Source organism: Anolis sagrei, chromosome 3 (assembly GCF_037176765.1).
Source record: "Anolis sagrei isolate rAnoSag1 chromosome 3, rAnoSag1.mat, whole genome shotgun sequence".
Classification (NCBI taxonomy): Eukaryota; Metazoa; Chordata; class Lepidosauria; order Squamata; family Dactyloidae; genus Anolis; species Anolis sagrei.
In genome coordinates this window covers 165,584,955-165,610,007 of record NC_090023.1, presented here as the reverse complement: position 1 = coordinate 165,610,007, position 25,053 = coordinate 165,584,955, and the positions used below count along the sequence as shown (strand labels likewise).

The window sequence follows — 25,053 nt, the reverse complement described above, 5'->3', positions numbered from 1 at the left end:
CTCTTTTTCAGGCTAAACATGCCCAGCTCCTCAAGCCGCTCCTCATAGGGCTTGTTCTCCAGACCCTTGATCATTTGTCGCCCTCCTTGCTTGTCAACGTCTCTTGAATTGTGGTGCCCAGAATTGGACACAATATTCCAGGGGATGGCTAATAATAATAATAATAATAATAATAATAATAATAATAATAATAATCTCCAGCAGCCTCCACAATCCTGCCTTCATCAAAGACTGAGGGTGAGAAAGAGGCACCCTCTCTCTCTCTCGCTCGCTCCACACACACACACCCCGCCTCTGGCGGTTGGAGCGGGCATCACGTGACCCCGGTGCCGCTGGTCCCAGCCAGGGGCGTGGCGCTTGGCAAAAGCGAGAGAGTGGAGAGGGAGCGAATCTCGAGGCGCTCATCTGCGGAGTGCCGGTTCCTCAGGGCGAGCGCGAGGCACCCTCTCCTCCCGCGCGTGCGGCTCTGGCTCTCAATTTCTTCCTCCGCCGCCCCTCCCCCCCGCCTCTCATCCTCTTCTGCCCACTCACTCACCCACCCACCCAGCGCCGCTTGCCAGGTGTCAGGTGAGGCGCGCGCGCGCACGGAGGGGGTGGTGGTGTTCTCCCTCCCCTTCAGGGAGCGCGAGCGGGGTTCGGTGGCTGAGGGCCAATGGGAAGCGAGGAAAGAAGGCGCACCTGGAGGGGAGGGGGAGGAAGAGGCAGAGAGCAAGAGGGAGGGAGGAAGAGAGGATGCTCGCCCTCTGAGGGGCCATATAGCAGGGCAGCATGCCATTTAGGTATAACAAGAAGGAGAAGCCCACCTATTTAAAAGAAAGGCAACTTCATTCACACTTCTTCACTTTCAGGAGGGTCCTGTGCCCCATAACCCAGTAAATGTGGAAAGCTGGCTGTAAAGGGGGTTCTAATCACAATAATAATAGTAAAAAAAATTGTTTCCCACCTCTCCCTACGGCTAAAGGGCAGGATACAGCAGGGCTAAACGCACACAGATAAAATATAATCTATATAAATAAAAAAACATTAACAACCTCAGATATGCAGATAGAATCATAGAATCATAGAATCAAAGAGTTGGAAGAGACCTCATGGGCCATCCAGTCCAACCCCCTGCCAAGAAGCAGGAATATTGCATTCAAATCACCCCTGACAGATGGCCATCCAGCCTCTGTTTAAAAGCTTCCAAGGAAGGAGCCTCCACCACACTCCGGGGCAGAGAGTTCCACTGCTGAACGGCTCTCACAGTCAGGAAGTTCTTCCTAATGTTCAGATGGAATCTCCTTTCTTGTAGTTTGAAGCCATTGTTCCGTGTCCTAGTCTCCAAGGAAGCAGAAAACAAGCTTGCTCCCTCCTCCCTGTGGCTTCCTCTCACATATTTATACATGGCTATCATATCTCCTCTCAGCCTTCTCTTCTTCAGGCTAAACATGCCCAGTTCCCTAAGCCGCTCCTCATAGGGCTTGTTCTCCAGACCCTTGATCATTTTAGTCGCCCTCCTCTGGACACTTTCCAGCTTGTCAGATGACACCACTCTGATGGCCGAAAGCGAGGAGGAGCTAAGGAACCTTCTAATCAAGGTGAAAGAAGAAAGTGCAAAAGCTGGGTGGCAGCTAAACATAAAAAAAACCAAGATTATGGCAACAAGAATGATTGACAACTGGAAAATAGAGGAAGAAAATGTGGAGGCCGTGACAGACTTTGTATTTCTAGGCGCAAAGATTACTGCAGATGCAGACTGTGGCCAGGAAATCAGAAGACGCTTACTTCTTGGGAGGAGAGCAATGTCCAGTCTCGATAAAATAGTAAAGAGTAGAGACATCAGACTGGCAACAAAGATCCGCCTAGTTAAAGCCATGGTATTCCCTGTAGTAACCTACGGATGTGAGAGCTGGACCTTAGGGAAGGCTGAGCGAAGGAAGATCGATGCTTTTGAGCTGTGGTGTTGGAGGAAAGTTCTGAGAGTGCCTTGGACTGCGAGAAGATCCAACCAGTCCATCCTCCAGGAAATAAAGCCCGACTGCTCACTGGAGGGAAGGATACTAGAGACAAAGTTGAAGTACTTTGGCCACATCATGAGGAGACAGCAAAGCCTAGAGAAGACGATGCTGGGGAAAGTGGAAGGTAAAAGGAAGAGGGGCCGACCAAGGGCAAGATGGATGGATGGCATCCTTGAAGTGACTGGACTGACCTTGAAGGAGCTGGGGGTGGTGACGGCCGACAGGGAGCTCTGGCGTGGGCTGGTCCATGAGGTCACGAAGAGTCAGAGACAACTGAACGAATGAACAATAACAATAATAGTAATATTTTTTGTTTCCCACCTCTCCCTAGGCTGAAGGACTAAACACACACAGATAAAATATAATATAATCTATATCAGGGCTCCTCAAACTAAGGCCCAGGGGCCAGATGCGGCCCTCCAAGGTCATTTACCCGGTCCTCGTTCAGGGTCAACCTAAGTCTGAAACAACTTGAAAGCACACAACAATAACACCAATCCTATCTCATCAGCCAAAAGTAGGCCCACACTTCCCATTGAAATACTAATAAGTTTATTTTTGTTGAAATTGTTCTTCATTTTAATTATTGTATTGTTAAGTGTTTTTGCACCACAGATAAGATATGTGCAGTGTGCATAGGAATTCATTCATTTTTTTCCCAATTATAATCCGGCCCTCCAACAGTTTGAGGGATTGTGACCCGGCCCTCTGTTTAAAAAGTTTGAGGACCCCTGATCTATATACATAAAAATGTAATGTTCGTTTGTGGGATTAACAGAACTCAAAAAACACTGGACGAATTGACACCATATTTGGACACATAACACGTAACAACCCAATGTTTGTCCCTCACTCAAAAATTGATTTTGTCGTTTGGGAGTTGTAGTTGCTGGGATTCACTTACAATCAAAGAGCATTCTGAACCCCACCAATGATGGAATTGAACCAAACTTGGCACATCGTTTTTCCATGACCAACAGAAAATACTGGAAGGGTTTGGTGGGCAGTGTCCTTTGGTTTTGGAGTTGTAGTTCACTTACATCCAAAGATCACTGTGGACTCAAACAATGATGGATCTGGCCCAAACTCTACAAGAATACTCAATATGCCCAAATATGAACACTGGTGGAGTTTGACTTTTTTGTCAATGAGTTCAGCAGCTCAGCGCTTTAACCCACTGCACCACTGGAGGCTCCATTTATTAAAAAATAATATATTTATTTATTTAGGACATTTCTATATCTCATTTCTCCAAGAACTCAAGGTATTTAAAGCCATAGTTAAAACATAAAAATATAAAAATAACCCATTAAAATTAAAATAATCCCAAGTCAGTCTAAAATACGCAGGGAAGTAAAATGTGATTATAAAGTGCAGTCCTGGGCTTCTGGCACCATTCGTTAAAAAGCTATTCCACACGGGAAAGTATTCAAGTTTTTCCAAAGCTTTGGTGCCACACTCGAGAATGTGCCATCTCTAGCCAATTATAAGTGACGGTTGTCCCTGAGCTGAGTGGAGAGGAGCGTTTCATTACTCAATCTTAATAATCTACCTGGCTTGTATTGTAGGACATGATGTCTCAAGTATCCTATACCAAAACTGTGTGGTTAAGACCAGCACCTTAAATTGGGCCCGGAAGACAGTAGGGAGCCAGTAGAACCGTCTCAGTGGGGGGCGGGGGGGGGGTGCTCTCTGGGGTCAGCTCTGATAAGCAGTCTGGCTGCCATACGCTGGACCAATTGCAATTTCCATATACTTTTTAAGTTCAGTCCCACGTAGAGTGCATTGCAGTAATCTGAAGCAAAGAGCAGAGCAGGGGGCAGAGCAGCCTTCAATAGCCTGCAGCTCCACCCCTGTCAACCACCTCCACCAAGTCTGGCCTCTTTAATGAGAGCATTCAACCCCCCCCCCCCCCCAAAAAAAAACCTTGGTTGCTTCGCTACACCGGCTATTGCTGCAAGTAATGACAGTGTGAATAAATTGTCAATATTTGCTTGAGATAGTGCTTGCAGTTCTGGAGGGACTCTTAATTTTTTGCGTCTCATAGACTTAGCGTGGGGATTTGGTTAACCAGTTAAAATTCATGAGTAAACCAGGTTATTTTTTTTTTACCTGAAAAATTTCGTGGGGGGGGGGAGGTTGAACCACTAACCCACCTCCCCCCCCCCCGGCTACAGGCCTGGGTGTCCCTCTCTCACCCGCCCAAGTAGATGATTTTGGATTACAAAAGTCCAGATGAGGGCTGCTCAACTTGTATTCAAGTGTATAAGAGCTAAACCCAAACCATAATCCTGACTACAGTAGATATTTATAACATGTTAATAATGCTGTTAAATCCCATCAAGTTTCAGCAACTTGCATCAGGGTTCCCTCCCCAAATTAACACATTCTGTGTAATGTAACTGTATAGTTGGCAAATCCGGATGAAATATCTGTCGTCCAGTTTATAACACTGTCCAACTGATCACATAAAAAGTACTTTCTCAACTCCGCATATGTTTTTATCAGTAACAAGATGCATAGCATGTTCTGTTTCTGCAGATGATACCACTACTACACTCACAGAACAATTCTATAATGCAGGCATGGGCAAAGAGCCTACCGGGCTGTTAGGAATTGTGGGAGTTGAAGTCCAAACTCCTAGCGGGCCAAAGCTTGTCCATGCCTGCTATAATGTCTACTCTGGAATAAGTCTTGCTGTAGAAAGTAGTACTTTTGTATACGATTTCATATTGAATTTCTTTTGGGAATGAATTGTAGAGACTTGCAGTGTATTTGTAATACTTGTTTATATGCATAAAAGCACATGATAGATTACATCTACACTGTAGAATTAATGCAATTTGACACCAGTTTAACTACCATGGGTCAGTGCTATGGAATTGTGGAGTTGTAGTTCAGAGGGGCACCAGCACTCATTGTCAAAGAAGGCTAAATACCTTGAAAAACTACTACTACTACTACTACTACTACTACTTATACCCCGCTTTTTCTCTCCAGAAAAGAGACTCAAAGCGGCTTTAAAACTCCCATGATTCTATAGCATTGACCCATGGCAGTTAAAGTGGTGGCAAATCGTACCCACAGATTCCTGCAGCTTGCCTTAACCCAGTCATACTGTTTGAGTTTTATAGAGAACCATCGTATGGACACTCCCCCCCCCCCCCCAATACTGTTACTAGTCCAGTTAGATCTGTAATTCTTTGAGACCTTCTCTAATTTGAGAACTGTCAATGACTGTCTTTTCTGATGCCTCCTTACGGAGCATTCATTTCAGAGGTCTGAATGGTAAGCTGTCTATTCAGAAAACAGACATCTACTATCTGATCCCAAGCTGTTAGCTCCCATTAAAGAAGATTGCCTCTCATCATCTTGGCCGGCTAACAAGGGATTAGCTTAATAAAGGTCGGGCATTAGCAACTGCAGTAGCAATATTACCACACACCATAAAACAACATTGTAATAACAGTGGTTATTAAATTTCTGTCTTCCTGCAGCAACTCATTTAAACTCGGTTTAGATTATAAAGTTGCTTCAGAAATACTTTGATTCATAAAGAAATTGGAGAGTGGGGCCCAAGCATGCCTTAAAGTTATATATGTTGCCCTAACTCTTTGACATAAGTGAGGGGGAAGCATTTTGCCCAGATGTATACATGTTGTGTGTATTTCAAGGTCTAACTCTGCTGTTAAAAACTGGTTGTTGAAATAATTGCACAATCCTGTGCATATCTACTCAAAAGTAAGTCCCATTTAATTCGTTTGGGCTTATTTCCAGCTAACAGTGCATAAGATTCTTCTAAGACAGTGTTTCTCAACCTTCCTAATGACGTGACCCCTTAATACAGTTCCTCATGTTGTAGTGACCCCCAACCATAAAATTATTTTTGTTGCTACTTCACAACTGTAATATTACTATTGTTATGAATTGTAATGTAAATATCTGACATGCAAGATGTATTTTCATTCACTGGACCAAATTTGGCACCAATACCCAATACGCCCAAATTTGAATACTGGTGGGGTTGGACGGGGATTGATTTTGTCATTTGGGATTTATAGTTCACTTACAATCAAAGAGCATTCTGGACTCCACCAACGATGGAATTGAACCAAATTTGGCACACAGAACTCCCATGACCAACAGAAAATACTGGAAGGGTTTGGTAGGCATTGACCTTGAGTTTTGGACTATCAGTTCACCTATATCTAGAGAGCACTGTGGATTCAAACAATGATGGATCTGGAGCAAACCTGGAACAAATACTCAATATGTACAAATGCGAAAACTGGTGGAGTTTGGGGAAAATAGGCCTTGACATTTGGGAGTTGTAGTTGCTGGGATTTATAGTTCACCTACAATCAAAGAGCATTCTGAACCCCACCAATGATAGAATTGGGCCAAACTTCCCACACATAACCCCCATGACCAACAGAAAAAAATGTGTTTTCTGATGGCCTTTGGCAGGCCCGTGGCCAGGATTTCGATTCGGGCAGGCTGAGTTTGTTTCGGGGAGGGGGGGGGGGCTGAGTCTGAGTGAAAGAGGGTCTACCTTAGCTAACCTTTTGTATCGTTACCCCAATACCCCCATGCATATGGGATATATTGAGTATGGTGATCAGATCATGATATGAATAAACATAACAGTTTAAATAATGCACCAGTAAGGCCTTTTCACGAACCACCATGAGAATTTCGGGGGGGGGGGGTCTGAAGCCTCTCAAGCCCCCCCCCCCCCCCCCGGCTACATGCCTGGCCTTTAGCGACCCCTCTGACACCCCCTCGTGACCCCCCCAGGTTGAGAAACACTGTTCTAAGACTTTGTGAATTTTAGCATAAGGTAAGCATTTATCTGCTTTTAAAATGCTTTTATTTTCTTTTAAAATGTACTATTTATTTTAGGTTGTCCAGTTCAGCATTTATCCTTCAGGGCTATTTTATTCCATCTTCTTTCAGCCTGGTCATTCAGGAGAATGCAAATGGAAATAGGAAGAAAATATATAGCCAAAGCAATGACACTTAAGCTTTCTTGTATGTACTGAGTTCTCTCCCACTGAAGGTTATTTAACAGTGTTTTAACTTTGGATAGATTGAGCGCAGTGTTTCTAAAGTATCTTAGAAGCTACTGAAGAAAACAAGTTCAAGAATAATGAATGATGGTTTTCTGTATCCTCTCTCCAGTAGTTTGCTCAAGTCATGTTTAACAAGACAGAATAAAAGTTCAACTACAAGTTAACATACACTGATAGGAACCATATAGCTCACCTTGTGTATATTTATTCATCGTGCATATTTACCTATGGTTTTCCTCAGGGTTTTCTTCTAATATCAGATTTGCCATATATACTCATGTATACGTTGACCTCATGTCGAGAGCACATTTGGGATCAAATTAAGGATTTTGATATTATTATTATTAATTATTATTAAACTTTATGTATACCCCACCACCATCTCCCCAAGGGGACTCGGGGCGGCTTACATAAGGCCACGCCCATCAGCACAGTAACACAGTATTACACAAAAACACACAAAATTAAAAATACAGAACCAATAGAAATAAATGGCGCAACAATATAAACTCAGAACATTAATAAAAATAAACACAGTGTGCAGGGCAAATTCAAAAATTTTAAAAATTTAAACCACTGGGTGGTAGGGCAATGAAATATATCAGGACAGGGGATCTGGGAGATAAGGCAAAATTTAATTGCATGACCCATGATAATGACAATGCGTCACCTGTCTGTACGTCTGACCCCCTTTCAGCTATGGTACTTCATAGCATCATAAGGTTGGAAAAGACCACATGGGCCATCCAGCCAAACCCCCTGCGATGTAGTAATACACAATCAAAGTACCTCTGACAGATGGACATCCTGTCTCTGCTTAAAAATCCTCCAGAGAAGGAGACTCCACCATACCGCAATCAGCATATGCCACTGCCAAATAGCTCTTACTGTCAGGAATTTCTTCCCAATGTTTATGTTTATCTTTTCCTAGTTTCTAGAGCAGTGGAAATCAAGCCTGGCCACTCCTTATTGTGACATCCTTTAATCATATCTATCATGTCCCCTTTCAACCCCCCCCCCCCCCCCAAGTTAAACATACTTAGCTTCCTAAGCTAGGTCTTGGCTTCTAGATATTTGATCATTTTCATTACCCTTCTACGGAGACTTTCCAGCTTTTCGGTATTCTTCTTGAATTGTGATGGTCAGAACTGAACACAATATTCCAGGTGAGATCTGACCAAAGCAGAATAGAGTGGAACTATTACTTCCCTTGATTTAGACCAGGGGTCCTCAGACTTTTTAAACAGAGGGCCAGGTCACAGTCCCTCAAACTGTTGGAGGGCTGGATTATAATTTGAAAAAACCCTGAATGAATTCCTATGCACAGAGCACATACCTTATTTGTAGTGCAAAAAACACTTAAAAACAATACAATAATTTAAATGAAGAACAATTTTAACAAATATAAGCTTATTAGTATTTTAATGGGAAGTGTGGCTTGCTTTTGGCTGATGAGATAGGATTGTTGTTGTTGCTAAGTCATTTCAGACTTAAGTTGACCCTGAGCAAGGGCCGGGTAAATGACCTTGGAGGGCCATATCCGGCCCCCGGGCCTTAGTTTGAGGACCCCTGATTTAGACACTATTCTTCAGTTGATGCAACCAAGAATAACATTGGCTTTTTTAGTTGCCGCACCATACTGTTGACTTATGTTCAGTGTGTGATCTGCTAAGACTCACAGATTCTTTTACATGTATTCTTTCCAAGCCAGGTGTCACCCATTCTATATCTGTGCATTTCATTTTTTTCCTGCCTACGTGTAGTATTTCTATTATCTTCAGGATTTCATCTTACATTCTGGTTCTTATTAGAAAGCAATTAAAACCAATGCCAGTAATCTATAGTTACATGGTTAGAGTGTCTGTTGATCCAGGTTCTGACCTGCATCTTTCCAGATGCTATTAGACTACATTCCCTAGCATTCCCACTATTGGCTATTCTAGCTAACTAGAAGTTGAGAATTCAGTAACACCTCAATGCCACTAATCCTCCACACTGCACACACACATATTGTAGATTCTTAAATGCGTGACTGCATTTCTGTATACGAACCCACACGATCTCTTCGATCATCTGGAGAGGCCCTGCTCGCGATCCCACCTGCGTCGCAAGCGCGATTGGTGGGGACGAGGGACAGGGCCTTCTCGGTGGTGGTCCCTCGACTCTGGAACTCCCTCCCCAAGGACATCAGGCATGCCCCATCGCCAGCAGTCTTTAGAAGGAGCTTGAAAACGTGGATGTTCCAGTGTGCCTTCCCAGAATAAGGAAGTCCAAGCAATGTGTCCCAAATGCACTTTACGAGAGATTTAGGATTGTCTGCACACCCACCTATCCCTAAAATATCTATTGTATTTCACTTGGACATGCCCAGCATTTTTTTAAATTTTAACCATTACATTTGGCCCTGCCTCAGGTTTTTAATGCATCGTGATATTATTGTTATTGTTTTTGCTTTGTTTATTAGTTTATTTATTGTTGTATTGTTGTCATTGTTTTATTGATGTATTTGGGCTCGGCCTCTTGTAAGCCGCGCCTAGTCCTGTGGAAGATGGTAGCGGGGTATAAATAAAGTATTATTATTATTATTATATTACCGTATATAAAAAGAAAGATACACTTTGCATAAAATGTCCTTACTCTGAAGTAGTTAAAAATTAGCATTGCATAATATCTTTATTAGGATTGCTGAAATGTCACAAAAGTGGCAGTGTTTGGTATACATCAGGTTGTTGTTGTTTTTATTGTTTTCCACGCTGTTTGCCTTCAAGTCATTTTAGACTTGTGGTATCCCTAAGGTGAATAGGGTTTTCTGGAGCTGAGAATGTGTGACTTGCCTAATGTGTTTTCATTTGAACACTGGCCTCCAAAGTCACGGTCCAGCACTCAAAGCTCTACCTTATGCTGGTGCCATGTTACTTACATATAATGCCACGCCATTGTGTTTTGCTTTTTCTTCTGGATCACATGGCTAATTTTGTTTCTTATGAAACAGCCAGTTACTATTATTGCTCTTTTCAGTGAATCCATTATATCAAGTATAATGCTGCTTTCTACTACATGATATCCTTGCTAGACCATCGCACACAAAGTTCATGTTTTGTTGTTAATAATTATTAATTATTAATGCATTTTTAATAATTCAGTGAACATTCTTATATCTCTTTTATGACTGAGCTTTAAAGAGGAGATGATATACCACATCTTAATACCACTCATGGTTTTTTCAGCTGATATAAATTGAAAAGAAGGAGGCAAAATACAACGTTGCACTTTCCCTCCTACTTTCATTAATCATTTAAAACTCTCATAATGGAAATTTGATACACCACTTCCTTGGATCACCTGGCACTTATCAAATGCTATAATATAAGGGAGAATGTATCCATAGAAATTGGATAGGACCTTAGTTTTTCCTACTCCTGGCTCAAGAAAAGACTGGTATTTTCTTGACAGAAGCTCACTTCTCTTTTCAAAAACACCTAGTACATTGCTGCAACTCCCTCCTGCAGTTGGTTTGCTTTGTTCTTATTGACTTTGAAATCCATTAGGCAATTTCATATTTCGTATGAAACCTTGCTGCCTAAAATGTAGCACAACATTTTGAATAATATGAATTTCAATTAAAGGTAAATCATGAACTCAACTCCAGTTCAAATCAATCAATCTTTATTATGGTCCAAAGACCCAATTTACTCAGCAGGGAAAGTGAACTCATCTCCAGTTGTCTGGTTGTTTAGAACTTTTAAGAACATTAATGTGATATAGGTTATTTTCAAAGGTTATTTCCAAAGGATGTTATTTGGACTTGGAGCTCTATAAAACGGGCTTTGTATATTAGCAGATGTAGGACTTGAGGTTTTTGCTAACAGGAATAACATTTGCTTTCTTACTTAGTCACTATATCCTGCCTTTCACTCAAAACTGAGATACGGGGAAGCTTACAATTATACTAAACTCATAAAAGGAAACTATTGAAAACTATTTAAATAAAATTAAAAGTGTGTACAAAAACAATTAAGTGCATAATTTAACAATAAAGTCAGCCCTACATATTTGCTGTGTTAGGGGCACAGGAGCCCCACAAAAGAGGAAAATTTGAATTAAAAAAATACTTTTCTTAACAGGATGGAACAACTCTCTAGAAATCTCTAGATCCGGGGTCCATAAACTTTTAAAGCCAAAGGGCTGGTTCACAGTCCTTCAGCCTGTTGTGGGGTTAGACTATAGTTTGTGGGGGGAAACCCACATTGAATTCCTATGCGCACTGCACATATCTTATTCGTAGTGCAAAAACCATGAAAGAATATTATAATATTTAAAATTAAGAACAAATTAAACCTACATAAATTTACCTGTATTTTATTGGGAAGTGTGGGAATGCTTTTGGTTGATGTCACGTTAATTAGGATTATTGTTGTTGTGTTCCCTCAAGTTGTGTTTCTTCAAGCCTTAGGCAACCCTAAGTCAAAAGTTTAGGGCAGGAGCTGGGTAAATGATCTTGGAAGGCCGCATCTGGCCTTTGGGCCTCAGTTTGGGGACACCTGTTCTAGATCCTCTAGCTCAGGGGTTCTCAACCTGTGGGTCCCCAGATGTTTTGGCCTTCAACTCCCTAACAGCTGGTGAATTGGCTGGGATTTCTGGGAATTGTAGGCCAAAACACCTGGGACCCAAAGGTTGAGAACCATTCTGTGGCTGACAAAAGAGTCATGTTTTGTCAGCCACAATAGAGTCACCTATAGATTCCTAAAGAGAACATATTAACCCAATCTGAGAATAATCAAATCTGCAAAAAATGTAATCCACAAATATGGACAGTCAACTGTACATTCCAGCATCCAATGGTAACAAACCACATCCTCAACAGCCAGTCAGTTACCAAAAGCCTGCCTAAATAAAAGGATCTTAACTTGACAATGGAAAGGTAAAGATCAAACTACCCAAATTGCCCTTTTCTTGTTAATAGGAATAATTAGTGAATATTATTTTTGTACAAATGGATGATTAGGACTTGATATGTTCTTCCTCAATGAGTTACCTGGCTATAAAATCAGGCCCCTTCTACACTCCTATATAAAATCCAGATTATCTGCTTTGAACTGGATTATATGGCAGTGTATACCCATATAATCCAGTTCAAAACAGATAATGTAGATTATCTGATTCGATAATCTGGATTATATGGCAGTGTAGAAGGGGGCTCAGTAACATTTGAAATAGAATTAGCATGATTGGTGGTTTGAGAGTTGGGCTAGGGCTCTGGAGATATGGGTTCAAATCCCCACCCAGCCATGAAAACCCACTAGGTGACATTGGGCATGTCACATTCTCTCAACCCCGGAGAAAAGAAAGAGAAAAGTCCCCTCTGAACAAATCTTACCAAAAAAAAACCCGTGATAGGTTTTCCTTAAGGTCACCAGAAATTAGACCTTAAGAAATTAGACTCACACCAGGAGTCACTCCTGACACGACCACGACCAAAACCAGAAATTAGAAATAGCCTGTAGGCACACAACACTTGTCTTAGTAGTAAATTACGACCAAGAATTGTAACTGAATTATTTTGTTAGGCCTGACTACAGGACCTCCATTGAAGCAGGGAGATTTGCTTAATATGTTTACTCGCTATTCAAAAGTTTAGCAGAAACATTTCCATGAATTGGAAATGACTTGAAGGTACGCAACAACAATATAGAAAGCCACACTATTCTGGAGGGCTATAGCCTATATTGTTGTATGCTATATTTCAGATGAATAAATGTCAAACCACCTCTGAGTATTCTTTACGTTTAAAAAAAACCTTTATGAATAGGTAGGTGAAACACACAAGAAGCACAAGCAGTATTTTTTGTATTATCTGGACACAAATTAATGGCTTCATCTGCTCTCCCTGCCACATGTCACCTGAAGCAGTTGGTATTATCCCATTGTATGGCAGGGACAGTCATCACAAAATGCAGCAAATGGAACTTCTGGAAGAAGTTGTAAAATATTAACTGCATTATACAGAAAATATTACTGCATTATACAGAAATGGATTGGAACATGGCAGCTGTAGTTCTGACTACCTCAAATAAGGCCAAAAAGAGGGAACTTAGAAGCCAGCCTTCCCACAGCTTACGACCTCTGAATTTGTTGGATTACAACTCTTCAACAAGTGTGGCTAGTGGACATGTGGAGATGAGAAAGTTACTTAGCAAGTGGTCAAAAAACCGATCGAGAAGCAGAGTTAGGATTGGATAAGGAGTTCTAGGTGGATGAGCAGCTAAGAAGCTTGAACTGTGGGATATTTTAGTCAGTAGCTGAAAATCAGCTTTATCTATCCTGCAGCCAGCCAGCTCTATATCAGCAGTTAAAGGAAAATGGTGAAGAAAGGAAGAGAGCAGCAAGAAAATCGACAATGGCAAGTGTGCGCTAGAAGTTCAGATGAAGTGTAGCTAGAAATGCCTATTCTTTAAGTGCAAAATAAAACACAATTGTTTGTGAAAGCTTTTAGACCTGATTAATGTTACAAAAACTCTCTCATGCACGTGATTTGAATTCACTTTAAAGTATTTTAACTATTCAAACTTTTAAAATCTGTTTTTAAATTTAACTGTTTAACATGATTTCTAGAGTTTTCTAATCATTTTAAATATTTTCTACTGTTAAAGTTGGTTTTAGTTTATTGGTGTTAAGATTCCCAGATAAATATATTAATAAACAAAAGTTTTGAAAATGCAGGGAAGCCAGGCTTGTAGCCGGGGGGGGGGGGGGGGGGCTTGAGGGGCTTCAGTCCCCCCCCCCCCCCCCAAATTCTCATGGTGGTCTGCGAAAAGGCCTTACTGGTGCATTATTTAAACTGTTATGTTTATTTATATCATGATCGGATCACCATACTCAACATATCCCATATACATGGGGGTATTGGGGTAACAATACAAAAGGTTTGCTAGGGTAGACCCGCTTTCACTCAGACTCAGCCCCCCCCCCCCCCCCGAAACAAACTCACCCCCCGCCCCCGAATCAAAATCCTGGCTACGGGCCTGAGGGAAGCTGTTGTTGTTTTTGCTGCTGCTGCTGCTGTTGTTGTGTGGCTTCACCTCATTTCCAGCTAAGGCAAATCTTTCACGGGGGTTTCTGAAACGATGTGTGACTTGCCCAAGGTCACTCAATGGGTTTCCATGGCTAAGTGAGGAATCGAAACCCTGGTCTCTGGAGTCATAGAATCATAGAATCAAAGAGTTGGAAGAGACCTCATGGGCCATCCAGTCCAACCCCCTGCCAAGAAGCATGAATATTGCATTCAAATCACCCCTGACAAATGGCCATCCAGCCTCTGCTTAAAAGCTTCCAAAGAAGGAGCCTCCACCACACTCCGGGGCAGAGAGTTCCACTGCTGAACGGCTCTCACAGTCAGGAAGTTCTTCCTCATGTTCAGATGGAATCTCCTCTCTTGTAGTTTGAACTATGACTATGGACTATGACTATGAGTCATAGTCCAACACTTAAAAGTGTATCTATTATGACATCATGGCCAGTATAACTGATTGGAAAATAGGAGAGAACAGTCCAAAATGTGTGTGTGTGGTGATCCTTCCCCTTACTACAACTAGAGTCTTCTAGCCTTCAGTGCATGCTGGCTGAGGAATTATGGGAATAGTAGTCCTAAAAAGGTAACTCTGTGAGATAGGTGGAGCTAGTCCAACGTCAATAAGAGAGTTTCAGGGCTCAGTTAGAAGTTGAATATGGCTCATTGGGGAGGAGGACCCAGATATTCCAAACCCCAAATGAACATTGTAATCACTACACCCCAATGATTCTGATAGGAAGATAAAGTACAGGGTGTTTAAAAAAGATGGATCTAATCAAAATTGCTATATCTCTACAACCAGGAAACATCCTTGAATGAAATGCTCATGACTTGAAAGAATAGGACATAGAGTTTCGAATGATTCCTGATAGATGTCTTTCTTAGCACACAAACAGCCCCTAGCCCAAATCAACTGTGAGATGGCAACTATGCAACATAAGGTGTTTTGTGATCTTTTTTGTGAATGACTGAGGCTAGAGGGTGTTTGTGCACTGAGCATTAATCAAACTATGTTCCATCCTACAAGTGATGAGAGTTTCATTCAAGGGTGGTTTGTGGTGGCAGAGAAAGCACTTTCAAATTGGGTCCATCTATTGGGAACCCCTGTATTTTATCTTTGTTGTTAGGTGTATTTCCACAAATATCTAATGTTCAGCAAACTGAGGTATGGTGCACTTTTTAATTTATATTTGGCAGGTTATTTAGAACATGTTAACAAATGACACTTGATCCTGGGAGGGTACTGTGTATTTGAAATTGAAAATATATCTTGCTTCAGTGATTGGTCCTGTGGTTCCAGTATTCATATTTTTGTCATCTCAACATTGTTTGGAGATTCAAAACCAGTTCTCCCAGTATCCCAGCCCATTACTCAAACAGTAACTAGTATACTAGGTCTCTTGAAAGGATATATCTCCCCACCCCTGGTTCCCAAGGTTTTAATTTTAAAAGACTATGCTTGACTATTTATGTGGCTAGTTCTCTTGATGCTCTGGTGTCCTTCATATATTTTTTATGAAGTACCTCAAATATGTGTGGCTTTGTACTAGATCTCTTTTCGTGTTTTAAAGTTGTCTGGGACCTGTTTGGACACTATCTCTCATGGACACTGATATTGGCCATGCTGGATGGTACTAATGGACACTGAAGTATAAATGTTTGGAGGATCATAAGTTGGATGGCCTATTTGCAACTTTCCAGTGTTGGAGAATTTAGGATGGTTAACTAAGGATTACAGAGATTGTGGCCCAAAACTAACTTTTCCAAATTCAGCTGAAATCACAACACTGCTTTCTTTTCCACTGCCAGCAGCCGGTTCTGTGAAAGACAGGCAGGGAAATATGTATCACAGTACGCCAGCCCAGTCCCTCGTTTTAGTATTTCCTAAATTAACTGCAATACTCACTTTCTTTGGAGAACACATGCAAGAAAGATAGGAAAGATAGGAAGGAAGAAGGAAGTGAGGGCGCTGTTACTACTATGACTCTCTAAAAGCATAAAAATATTTCAGGAAGGACATACAAGAAGAAAATGAAGCATGTAGTAATAATAGCTAATGGAGCTAAATAAGGCAAATGATCTGGATAAAACCTTAGAAAAACAAGTTGCTTAGTTAATGACTGATTGCTGGAAAGCACCTGAGTGCCGGGGTTGGGGAGTTGAGCAAGGGTCTTGTTATCCTTTCTGAAAAACAAGGACTTTGAAATCACATGACTCTGTGTTTTGAAACCAAACGAGAAGAAGCTGAAAGTAGTATTGCTGATATGTGGATTAAAAACAATAAGGAGCAGTAGTTTTGGAGGCATGGCATGGACATGTGTATTTACTCAGGATTACAAACCAAGGTTAAACCACTGAGAACAATTTCTGGAGAAATCCACTTGTATCATGGGGAGTGTCAGCTGTATGTACTAAAGCTCTGCAATTGTGGTTCAACTAATTTTGAAAAAAGGAAATGAAGGTCTCATTCCCACCAGATGACTTATCCTGCAAGGAATAATTTGTGTGCTGAGATTGCCACATTCAGAATAATAGAGCAAGATTATTTGAAGGAAGTATGGGAAACAGACTTGGGGGAAAAATGAATAATCAAGAATGGGCAAACATATGGAATATGAGAATACTAAAAAATAATCAATAAGAATTAAAGAAAATTACTACAAAATGATATGGAGGTGGTATCTAACTCCCATTAGATTAAATCAGATTGATAAAAAAAATACTCAAATCAGTGCTGGAGGGTTGTCAGGAAATAGGGACATACCTTCATATGTGGTGGTCATGTAACATTATACAAAAATTTTGGGAAAGCATATTCAAAGAAATAAGAGCAATAATAAAAATAGAGACTGAGATTACACCAAAATTAGTATTATTACTTATACATGATAATACAATTCCCTTACAAGAGGAGAAAGGAACTGGTTTCTAATTTGATAACAGCAGCTAAATTGTTAATACCAAAAAAATGGAAAGAAAAAAATAAATTCAATTAGAAGAATGGTATAGGGAAATTTGGAATATACAATTAATGATAAGCTAACTTGCAACATTAAAATTAAAAGGGGAATATGTAAACAAACAAATTTTTGGAAAATATAGGGAAAATTTATTATGTGTTTAATGAGGGAAAGGGATTTAAGCCAGCAAGAGAAACAATGATATTTTGGAATGGTGAAACAACATGAATTGGTTGGTCCTGGTGAAGGTGGCACAAACTAAGGGGAAGGGGAAGAGGGAGAAAAAACGTATAATAAAAGTAACTATTAAGAAATACAATATGTATAAGCGGATAAAAGGTGTGTGATAAGAATTATATGTAGTACATGTTAACTGAAATTTAAAAATAATGACAAGAAATATTATTTTAGATGTTTTTGATGTTTATTTACTGTTAGATTGTATATAATATGACATATTCTTTTGTCTAAGATACTGTAAAAAGAGAGAAGAATGTATGCTTATACATTTTGTTGGACAAATTTATAAATAAAATAAAAATAAAAATCATAAAAAAACAGAATAATAGAGCGTACAGTCAATTACACTCAGCATCTCTATAGTGTTTTTAGAATGATAAAAAAGAAATCTGTAAATGTCATCCCAGCAATGTTCCAGAATAAATTCTATAATTTCCTTCCTTCCTTGTTCTAGTATACGATTTTGATATTCTTATACTGTCACTTCTCCATGGGACTCAAGAAAGCATACCTGTCTTCTTTCTCCAGTTTATCTTTAAAACAACCCTGTGAGGTGAATTGGATTGAGAATATTATGTGCAAAGTCACCAAGTGACTTTGGTTGCTGAGCAGGGAGCTGGACTCTGGTCTACCCAGACTAAGGCATATGTAACAACTTCACCACTCAGGATTTTCACTCTTTTCTTTCAGCTTTTGTTTCAATAGTTCCCTTGTCATCTCTGTTCACTTGTGGAATTCTAGGCTTGGTTATTGCATACAGCTTTTTCAAAATTTGGAAATATGTTTTCCATAATTTTGTTGTGAGAGAAAGCACAACGAATATATATGAGATATATGATGTGATATATAGTCAGGCATCAAAAAAGGTGGGGGGAGAATCCCTGAAGGTACAGGCTTGATTAATAGAGTTGAGAGAGGGCATATAGTGACGCCTGTCAGAGTGTTATGCAATGATGGCACGTGTTAGGCTAGTGAATGATTGGTAAATTATACCTGATAACTAGGAAGCAGGTGCCCAGATCTTCAGGAATTGTTTTTTATTTCAATTAGTCAGTTCCTTAGTGTCCTAAGTTACTGATGGCCGGGTTCCAAGCTGCCAGACAGAATATTTGGGAAAATATAACACAATTCTAAATAAAAACAAATTTAAGAAGTACTGTGATTGCATCAAACACTGCTATTATTTCTCTCATAGGGAAGAAATAGGAAACCTGTGAAAGGTTGCTTCTAACAAAGGATCTGTTAAAGAACAAGCTCTCATGATGGCTGTGAACACACTTTTCTCTTCCATGGTAAGTAGAAATTTGCTTTGTTAGTGGGGTTTATCGGAGGATAGAAGACTAAAGGTCTATACTTAGTAAGTACATTACATTGAACTCAGTGGATTTTGCCTCTGAGTAGACATGTTTCAAATTGAACTTTAGTGCTGCCATCGCTCATCTAGCTATTTCAGGAATATGCCATCTGCAGTATAAAAGAAATGCTTGCATGCTCACTCATGGACTAGTAAAGATATCAGTAAACCTGCTGTAGACATGCTTGGGAATGTGAAGATATTGTTGTGAGTGCTACCACAGAAAAATTGCTGGGAAAGCATAACAGTAGACAAGTAATCTCCTGAAAACACTAAATACATATGTTATTTAATATTTGTATCCACACTGGTTTGGTTTGTTGATTATACAAGCTATAAATCAACTATCTACTTGGGGCACTCTTGCACAGGGATGTGGAAATCCAATAACTTGGGACTCTGAATACCAGAAATCAAGTTTTCTAACATATAGCTGGCATCCAGTAATGTGATGTCAGCTGCAGGTTATGTTGAACATGATTGATGTAGTAAAAGAGATTTTTTTTAATTATAGTATGAAAAGCTGATAAACATACGAAGAAGGAAGGGAGAGGGATGAAAGGGGGAATGGAGCAACAACTTTAAGATTAACTGGTTTTTATTTTAGCATCAGTTTTTATGGATATTTTATCACAAACATTTTTTTTGTGATAGTTTCAAATCAGGAACAGTGGAGCATTACTGACGCTTTGGGCAACATCCTGGTATTCAAGATCGTTTTCTCTCCATTTTTACTTCCAGGTTTTGAATAAAAATAATCTGAACTAGAAGTTAGTCTATTTCAATTTTCCATCGATTAAATGAATGCAATTTGGAAATTCAGAAGCAGTCGCTATCAGCTCCTCTTACTCTTTTCACTTCTCCATTACATTTGTACACTTCTAAAGTTACCCCTTCTTGGCTGCAGGTAGTGCCATGATAGTATTCCTCTATCCTATTCCTATTCCTCTTTATAGATGCGTGTCTGTATATAGCCAATGGCTGTGCTCAGCAGTGACTCGTACTTTCAAGCGTCCAAGGAAGATTTGGAAGCTTTCACTTCTGTTTTGGATTAACTGGATCTTGCTTTGACACCTGTATTAAAGACAAAATTGTTAATTTTAAAAATAGTTTGTCGAAATGAGTCAGTATGAATCCATTGTGTATGATGCTGTCATATTTCAACAAACACTTAAGATCAACCATTTTATGGGGGTTGGACAACATACTAAATTGTGGTTAATCTCAAATGGAAGTGGAAACTTCTAACCCTCTCTTTGTGAACACACTTATGAAGGTGGGAGGTGGATGTGCAAGTGAAGGAATGTGAGCTCAAGGCTCCCTGTGGAACCTTATGCATTACTTTCAAAGTCAGCCATGGTCTCAAAATCTGTCCACATATTGGTCTTTGCAGTGTGTTTATAGTACTGCTTTTATAAACAAGAATCCAGAAGTATTGCAAAACTGAATGTAAACCTCGGCTATACATTTCTTCTTGTGTGACCTCCTTGAGAAGGTTGAAACACAAATTGAAATGATAGTCTAAACTGAAGTCAATCTCTTGAATCCATAGGATTTACATAAATTTTGATCCACCATTCAGCAATTACTTCGCTAGGTAGTGGGAGCCAGCAAAAGGATCTAGCTCAAGAACAAGTATGTTTCTAAAAAATTTAAATTTTTAAAGTCAGTTAGGGGTGTTGTTGTTGTTCATTCGTTCAGTCGTCTCCGACTCTTCGTGACCTCATGGACCAGCCCACGCCAGAGCTCCCTGTCGGCCGTTACCACCCCCAGCTCCCTCAAGGTCAGTCCAGTCACTTCAAGGATGCCATCCATCCATCTTGCCCTTGGTCGGCCCCTCTTCCTTTTGCCTTCCACTTTCCCCAGCATAATTGTCTTCTCTAGGCTTTCCTGTCTCCTCATGATGTGGCCAAAGTACTTCAACTTTGTTTCTAGTATCTTTCCCTCCAGTGAGCAGTCGGGCTTTATTTCCTGGAGGATGGACTGGTTGGATCTTCTCGCAGTCCAAGGCACTCTCAGCACTTTCCTCCAACACCACAGCTCAAAAGCATCGATCTTCCTTCGCTCAGCCTTCCCTAAGGTCCAGCTCTCACATCCGTAGGTTACTACAGGGAATACCATGGCTTTGACTATGCGGATCTTTGTTGCCAGTCTGATGTCTCTACTCTTTACTATTTTATCGAGACTGGACATTGCTCTCCTCCCAAGAAGTAAGCGTCTTCTGATTTCCTGGCCACAGTCTGCATCTGCAGTAATCTTTGCACCTAGAAATACAAAGTCTGTCACAGCCTCCACGGTTTCTCCCTCTATTTTCCAGTTGTCAATCATTCTTGTTGCCATAATCTTGGTTTTTTTGACGTTTAGCTGCAACCCGGCTTTTGCGCTTTCTTCTTTCACCTTGATTAGAAGGCTCCTCAGCTCCTCCTCGCTTTCGGCCATCAGAGTGGTGTCATCTTCATATCTGAGGTTGTTAATGTTTCTTCCAGCAATTTTCACCCCAGCTTTGCATTCATCCAGCCCCGCACATCGCATGATGTGTTCTGCATACAAGTTAAAAAGGTTGGGTGAGAGGATGCAGCCTTGCCGTACGCCTTTCCCAATCTTGAACCAGTCTGTTGTTCCGTGGTCAGTTCTGACTGTTGCTACTTGGTCCTTGTACAGATTCCTCAGGAGAGAGACAAGGTGGCTTGGGATGCCCATCTCACTAAGAACTTGCCACAATTTATTATGATCCACACAGTCAAAGGCTTTAGAATAGTCAATGAAGCAGAAGTAGATGTTTTTCTGAAACTCCCTGCCTTTCTCCATTATCCAGCGGATATTGGCAATTTGGTCTCTCGTTCCTCTACCTTTTCTAAACCCAGCTTGAACATCTGGCAACTCTCGCTCCATGTATTGCTGGAGTCTTCCTTGCAGGATCTTGAGCATTACCTTACTGGCATGAGAAATAAGGGCCACTGTACGGAAGTTTGAGCAGTCTTTCGCATTTCCCTTTTTTGGTATGGGGATATAAGTTGATTTTTTCCAGTCTGATGGCCATTCTTGTGTTTTCCATATTTGCTGGCAAATGGCATGCATCACCTTGACAGCATCATCATCAGTTAGGGGTACTACTTGTTAAGTGCCTTGTAGTCAGTTTAAATGAAGATAGAATCATTTTGAAGGGTAATGTTCCAGGCAAAGTTTTAAAACCTCAAGATTATGGCAACAAGAATGATTGACAACTGGAAAATAGAGGGAGAAATTGTGGAGGCCGTGACAGACTTTGTACTTCTAGGTGCAAAGATTACTGCAGATGCAGACTGTGGCCAGGAAATCAGAAGACGCTTACTTCTTGGGAGGAGAGCAATGTCCAATCTCGATAAAATAGTAAAGAGTAGAGACATCACACTGGCAGCAAAGATCCGCATAGCCAAAGCCATGGTATTCCCTGTAGTAACCTACGGATGTGAGAGCTGGACCTTAGGGAAGGCTGAGCGAAGGAAGATAGATGCTTTTGAGCTGTGGTGTTGGAGGAAAGTTCTGAGAGTGCCTTGGACTGCGAGAAGATCCAACCAGTCCATCCTCCAGGAAATAAAGCCCGACTGCTCACTGGAGGGAAGGATACTAGAGACAAAGTTGAAGTACTTTGGCCACATCATGAGGAGACAGCAAAGCCTAGAGAAGACAATTATGCTGGGGAAAGTGGAAGGCAAAAGGAAGAGGGGCCGACCAAGGGCAAGATGGATGGATGGCATCCTTGAAGTGACTGGACTGACCTTGAAGGAGCTGGGGGTGGTGACGGCCGACAGGGAGCTCTGGCGTGGGCTGGTCCATGAGGTCATGAAGAGTCGGAGACGACTGAACGAATGAACAACAAAGAAGTTAGACGTCACCAATCGTGCTCACATTTCACTCATAGTTTACAATTTAAATATTATGGATCTAAAGCAGAGGATCTCAAAGCCCTTGGGGTTCCGCAAAGCATACTGAGGTGCTCCACGATAGCCCCTTGGGTTTCTGATGCTGCTGCTGTTGTTATTGTTGTTGTTCCTACTACTACAAAGGTTGGATGGCCATCTGTTGGGGGATGCCTTGATTGTGCTTTTCCTGCATGGCAGAAGGGGGTTGGACTGGATGGTCCTTGGGTTTGCTCCTGTTGTTGTTGTTGTTGTTGTTGTTGTTGTTGTTGTTAGAAAGGCTGGGTGGCCATCTGTGGGGTGTGTTTCGATATTTACTTTTCCTGCATGGCAGATGGACTGGCCCCTGAGGTTTTTGTCTTTGTATCTATATTTTAACATTTGGCTTGTGCGTTTATATGTTGTAAGCCACCTTGGGTCCACTTGTGGAGAAAGGCGGGGTACAAATACCTTAAATAAATAAATAGCAGAGCCTAAAAAATAAAAGTGGACCTTTTATACGTTTGCACTTATGCAGTGCTGCTTCTTGCAGAGTAAATTGTATCTGACAAGGCTGTTGCTCAAAGATTAGCAGTGGTTAGATTAAGCTGTCCTTGATTTTACCATTTAATCCAGCAGTCGTGTTTTGATATACTGAACAAAACAAGATAATAGGGCACAATGACCATGTTAAGAATCCTAAATCCATATCAGTCATTGCAGAACACCTTTACAGAGTATTCATTACAGCCACCAAAACATTATAGACACTACTCCAAGATCAAGAATAGGGCTGTCTCTACAATACGTGTGTGTATATTGCAATAAAGAAATCCAACTTCTGCAACCTCTAACAAGGAGACAGGTTATGCAGTTGTGCATCATTACTCTTATGCAGGTAGTTCCGTGTTTACTGTTCAGTGTAATATACTCTTGTTTTGCTAGTCCTAGTAAAAGAAGCTATGGTCTATTTGTGGCCAGCAAATGGGCTTGTTTCCAAACTCTGAAATTTTAGTCACCGTTCTGGCCAATAGGATTTCACAAGGCATTGCTCAGACACACTCAAGAACATATAATTGCTGGCTTGCCCTGAGGCTTGGATATATGTGGCATACCCATGACCCTGCTCATGACTTTGGCTGACAGTCTTAAATAAGAAGCCATGGCTCAGGGCAAAATACTCCTATTTTCCTTGAGTTATGAAGCTTTGTAACTCAGCGGAAACTGCAATACTGTATATTGTGCTGATTATTACCCAAGTAATATATATACCTTACAGTCGTTTGGCTTCTTACTTGATCTTTTTAAGGAATTCAGAGACCTCTTGCTTTGTCATTTAGGATTTCTTTTCCTTTCTTTCATTTTTTCTGATTTTAAGTTATTTAATCAAATTGATTAAGTGGGAATCATAGAGTTGGGCCATCCAATTCAACCCCCTGCCAAGAAGCAGGAAAATTGCCTTCAAATCACCCCCAACAGAGGCCATCCAGCCTCTGTTTAAAAGGAGCCTCCACCACACTCCGAGGCAGAGAGTCCCACTATTGGTGATAGTGGCTGAACTCCTCTTGGTTAGTCCCAGCTAAGACTGGACTCATGAAATCAATTGTTAAGAGATGAATCAACACTTAGGTTTTTATTATTGTGTCAGAAGTGGCACAATAAACTGCAAGTCGCTTCTGGTGTGAGAGAATTGGCTGACTTCAGAAACGTTGCCCAGGGGATGTTTGGATGTATTACCATCATGTGAGAGGCGTCTCTCATGTCTCCACATGAGAAGCTGGAGCTCGCAGATGGGAGCTCACCTCGTCTCGTGAATTCCTACCACCGACCTTCAGGTCGGCAGTCCAGCCAGCAGAAAGATTTAACCCATTGTGCCACGGCAATTTAATTGGTTAAATTAATTTAGGTGAATTTAAGTGATTCAGTGGATCTACTTTAGTTGAAACTCATAATATGATAAAGCCTGGTAAGTTTTAATATTTATTTGAGTTTATTTTATTTAAATTATATAATCATTTTATATTATATAGAGAGAGGGGGGAGAGCACCTGCTGCTTTGATGCATTTAAATGTTAGGACCTTTGCCAAAACTGCATTTTAAGAAGTTTAATTATCCAGCCCCCCAAAAAACCACCATAGGTCTCAATGTATACTCCCATTTCTGGCCACCTTATTCTAGTCACTGGCATGTGGACCAGTACTTCTCAACACTAGGTTCTCCGGGTATTTTGGACTTTGATAATTTTCAAGGCTGTTAAGAGTTGATGCTTAAAATATCAAAGGGGCAAAAGTACTAAACTGCTGCAATGATTGGGATGTCTATCTTCATATCTTCAGTGCAGTTTTCTCAGGCTGTGATGGATATGGAGCTGAATTCCCATTTAACAGTGTGCTTACCATCGGTTGCATTGGTCAAAGACTCTCCAAGGTCATATTTCTTACATTGTGTAACTCCAAACCTCAGATAAATTTAAATCATTGAA

The 25,053-nt window shown here is 40.8% G+C and overlaps 1 protein-coding gene across 3 annotated transcripts in view; it reads left to right on the top strand.

Moving 5' to 3' along the window:
• Positions 1 to 373: 373 nt before the first annotated feature.
• RHOBTB1 (Rho related BTB domain containing 1) overlaps positions 374 to 25,053 on the top strand; it is a 120,418-nt gene continuing 95,738 nt past the window's right edge. The window contains exons 1-2 of one of the 3 annotated variants that reach the window (XM_067465656.1): positions 374 to 567; positions 18,534 to 18,630. The gene's annotated coding sequence lies outside the window, so the exon portion shown is untranslated. Of the gene's footprint in view, positions 568 to 13,375; positions 13,474 to 18,533; positions 18,631 to 25,053 lie in introns of those variants that run through there. The other 2 variants (XM_067465655.1, XM_067465657.1) reach the window with 2 other exon arrangements.